This window comes from Anopheles ziemanni, unplaced genomic scaffold (assembly GCF_943734765.1).
Source record: "Anopheles ziemanni unplaced genomic scaffold, idAnoZiCoDA_A2_x.2 scaffold_19_ctg1, whole genome shotgun sequence".
In the NCBI taxonomy this organism is placed as follows: domain Eukaryota; kingdom Metazoa; phylum Arthropoda; class Insecta; order Diptera; family Culicidae; genus Anopheles; species Anopheles ziemanni.
Genome location: NW_026690058.1, coordinates 457,981 through 462,470, shown reverse-complemented (window position 1 = coordinate 462,470; position 4,490 = coordinate 457,981).

Sequence of the window (4,490 nt, the reverse complement as noted above, 5' to 3'; positions counted from 1 at the left end):
TGTTTTCAAGGTGGTTCGGTATACTTGCGATGATGACCGAAGATGCTAGAAACTGTTTTTAAGGTGGTTCGGTATACTTGCGATGATGACCCAAGATGCTAGAAACTGTTTTCAAGGTGGTTCGGTGTACGTGATGTGATGACCGAAGATGCTAGAAACTGTTTTTAAGGTGGTTCGGTATACTTGCGATGATGACAGAAGATGCTAGAAACTGTTTTCAAGGTGGTTCGGTATACTTGGGATGATGACCCAAGATGCTAGAAACTGTTTTTAAGGTGGTTCGGTATACTTGGGATAGTGACCCAAGATGCTAGAAACTGTTTTTAAGGTGGTTCGGTATACTTGCGATGATGACCGAAGATGCTAGAAACTGTTTTCAAGGTGGTTCGGTGTACGTGGGATGATGATCGAAGATGCTAGAAACTGTTTTCAAGGTGGTTCGGTATACTTGGGATAGTGACCCAAGATGCTAGAAACTGTTTTTAAGATTGTTCGGTATACTTGGGATGATGACCGAAGTTGCTAGAAACTGTTTTTAAGGTGGTTCGGTATACTTGGGATAGTGACCCAAGATGCTAGAAACTGTTTTTAAGGTGGTTCGGTATACTTGGGATAGTGACCCAAGATGCTAGAAACTGTTTGTAAGGTGGTTCGGTATACTTGCGATGATGACCGAAGATGCTAGAAACTGTTTTTAAGGTGGTTCGGTATACTTGGGATAGTGACCCAAGATGCTAGAAACTGTTTTTAAGGTGGTTCGGTATACTTGGGATAGTGACCCAAGATGCTAGAAACTGTTTTTAAGGTGGTTCGGTATACTTGCGATGATGACCGAAGATGCTAGAAACTGTTTTTAAGGTGGTTCGGTATACTTGGGATAGTGACCCAAGATGCTAGAAACTGTTTTTAAGGTGGTTCGGTATACTTGCGATGATGACCCAAGATGCTAGAAACTGTTTTCAAGGTGGTTCGGTATACTTGGGATGATGGCCGAAGATGCTAGAAACTGTTTTCAAGGTGGTTCGGTATACTTGGGATGATGACCGAAGATGCTAGAAACTGTTTTTAAGGTGGTTCGGTATACTTGCGATGATGACCGAAGATGCTAGAAACTGTTTTTAAGGTGGTTCGGTATACTTGGGATAGTGACCCAAGATGCTAGAAACTGTTTTTAAGGTGGTTCGGTATACTTGGGATAGTGACCCAAGATGCTAGAAACTGTTTGTAAGGTGGTTCGGTATACTTGCGATGATGACCGAAGATGCTAGAAACTGTTTTTAAGGTGGTTCGGTATACTTGGGATAGTGACCCAAGATGCTAGAAACTGTTTTTAAGGTGGTTCGGTATACTTGCGATGATGACCCAAGATGCTAGAAACTGTTTTCAAGGTGGTTCGGTATACTTGGGATGATGGCCGAAGATGCTAGAAACTGTTTTCAAGGTGGTTCGGTATATTTGGGATGATGACCGAAGATGCTAGAAACTGTTTTTAAGGTGGTTCGGTATACTTGCGATGATGACCCAAGATGCTAGAAACTGTTTTCAAGGTGGTTCGGTGTACGTGATGTGATGACCGAAGATGCTAGAAACTGTTTTTAAGGTGGTTCGGTATACTTGGGATAGTGACCCAAGATGCTAGAAACTGTTTTTAAGGTGGTTCGGTATACTTGGGATAGTGACCCAAGATGCTAGAAACTGTTTGTAAGGTGGTTCGGTATACTTGCGATGATGACCGAAGATGCTAGAAACTGTTTTTAAGGTGGTTCGGTATACTTGGGATAGTGACCCAAGATGCTAGAAACTGTTTTTAAGGTGGTTCGGTATACTTGCGATGATGACCCAAGATGCTAGAAACTGTTTTCAAGGTGGTTCGGTATACTTGGGATGATGGCCGAAGATGCTAGAAACTGTTTTCAAGGTGGTTCGGTATACTTGGGATGATGACCGAAGATGCTAGAAACTGTTTTTAAGGTGGTTCGGTATACTTGCGATGATGACCCAAGATGCTAGAAACTGTTTTCAAGGTGGTTCGGTGTACGTGATGTGATGACCGAAGATGCTAGAAACTGTTTTTAAGGTGGTTCGGTATACTTGCGTTGATGACCGAAGATGCTAGAAACTGTTTTTAAGGTGGTTCGGTATACTTGGGATAGTGACCCAAGATGCTAGAAACTGTTTTTAAGATTGTTCGGTATACTTGGGATGATGACCGAAGATGCTAGAAACTGTTTTTAAGGTGGTTCGGTATACTTGGGATAGTGACCCAAGATGCTAGAAACTGTTTTAAGGTGGTCCGGTATACTTGCGATGATGACCGAAGATGCTAGAAACTGTTTTTAAGGTGGTTCGGTATACTTGCGATGATGACCCAAGATGCTAGAAACTGTTTTCAAGGTGGTTCGGTGTACGTGATGTGATGACCGAAGATGCTAGAAACTGTTTTTAAGGTGGTTCGGTATACTTGCGATGATGACAGAAGATGCTAGAAACTGTTTTCAAGGTGGTTCGGTATACTTGGGATGATGACCCAAGATGCTAGAAACTGTGTTTAAGGTGGTTCGGTATACTTGGGATAGTGACCCAAGATGCTAGAAACTGTTTTTAAGGTGGTTCGGTATACTTGGGATAGTGACCCAAGATGCTAGAAACTGTTTGTAAGGTGGTTCGGTATACTTGCGATGATGACCGAAGATGCTAGAAACTGTTTTTAAGGTGGTTCGGTATACTTGGGATAGTGACCCAAGATGCTAGAAACTGTTTTTAAGATTGTTCGGTATACTTGGGATGATGACCGAAGTTGCTAGAAACTGTTTTTAAGGTGGTTCGGTATACTTGGGATAGTGACCCAAGATGCTAGAAACTGTTTTTAAGGTGGTTCGGTATACTTGGGATAGTGACCCAAGATGCTAGAAACTGTTTGTAAGGTGGTTCGGTATACTTGCGATGATGACCGAAGATGCTAGAAACTGTTTTTAAGGTGGTTCGGTATACTTGGGATAGTGACCCAAGATGCTAGAAACTGTTTTTAAGGTGGTTCGGTATACTTGGGATAGTGACCCAAGATGCTAGAAACTGTTTGTAAGGTGGTTCGGTATACTTGCGATGATGACCGAAGATGCTAGAAACTGTTTTTAAGGTGGTTCGGTATACTTGGGATAGTGACCCAAGATGCTAGAAACTGTTTTTAAGGTGGTTCGGTATACTTGCGATGATGACCCAAGATGCTAGAAACTGTTTTCAAGGTGGTTCGGTGTACGTGATGTGATGACCGAAGATGCTAGAAACTGTTTTTAAGGTGGTTCGGTATACTTGGGATAGTGACCCAAGATGCTAGAAACTGTTTGTAAGGTGGTTCGGTATACTTGCGATGATGACCGAAGATGCTAGAAACTGTTTTTAAGGTGGTTCGGTATACTTGGGATAGTGACCCAAGATGCTAGAAACTGTTTTTAAGGTGGTTCGGTATACTTGGGATAGTGACCCAAGATGCTAGAAACTGTTTGTAAGGTGGTTCGGTATACTTGCGATGATGACCGAAGATGCTAGAAACTGTTTTTAAGGTGGTTCGGTATACTTGGGATAGTGACCCAAGATGCTAGAAACTGTTTTTAAGGTGGTTCGGTATACTTGCGATGATGACCCAAGATGCTAGAAACTGTTTTCAAGGTGGTTCGGTGTACGTGATGTGATGACCGAAGATGCTAGAAACTGTTTTTAAGGTGGTTCGGTATACTTGCGATGATGACCCAAGATGCTAGAAACTGTTTTCAAGGTGGTTCGGTATACTTGCGATGATGACCGAAGATGCTAGAAACTGTTTTTAAGGTGGTTCGGTATACTTGGGATAGTGACCCAAGATGCTAGAAACTGTTTTTAAGATTGTTCGGTATACTTGGGATGATGACCGAAGATGCTAGAAACTGTTTTTAAGGTGGTTCGGTATACTTGGGATAGTGACCCAAGATGCTAGAAACTGTTTTAAGGTGGTCCGGTATACTTGCGATGATGACCGAAGATGCTAGAAACTGTTTTTAAGGTGGTTCGGTATACTTGCGATGATGACCCAAGATGCTAGAAACTGTTTTCAAGGTGGTTCGGTGTACGTGATGTGATGACCGAAGATGCTAGAAACTGTTTTTAAGGTGGTTCGGTATACTTGCGATGATGACCCAAGATGCTAGAAACTGTTTTCAAGGTGGTTCGGTATACTTGGGATGATGACCCAAGATGCTAGAAACTGTTTTTAAGGTGGTTCGGTATACTTGGGATAGTGACCCAAGATGCTAGAAACTGTTTTTAAGGTGGTTCGGTATACTTGGGATAGTGACCCAAGATGCTAGAAACTGTTTGTAAGGTGGTTCGGTATACTTGCGATGATGACCGAAGATGCTAGAAACTGTTTTTAAGGTGGTTCGGTATACTTGGGATAGTGACCCAAGATGCTAGAAACTGTTTTTAAGATTGTTCGGTATACTTGGGATGATGACCGA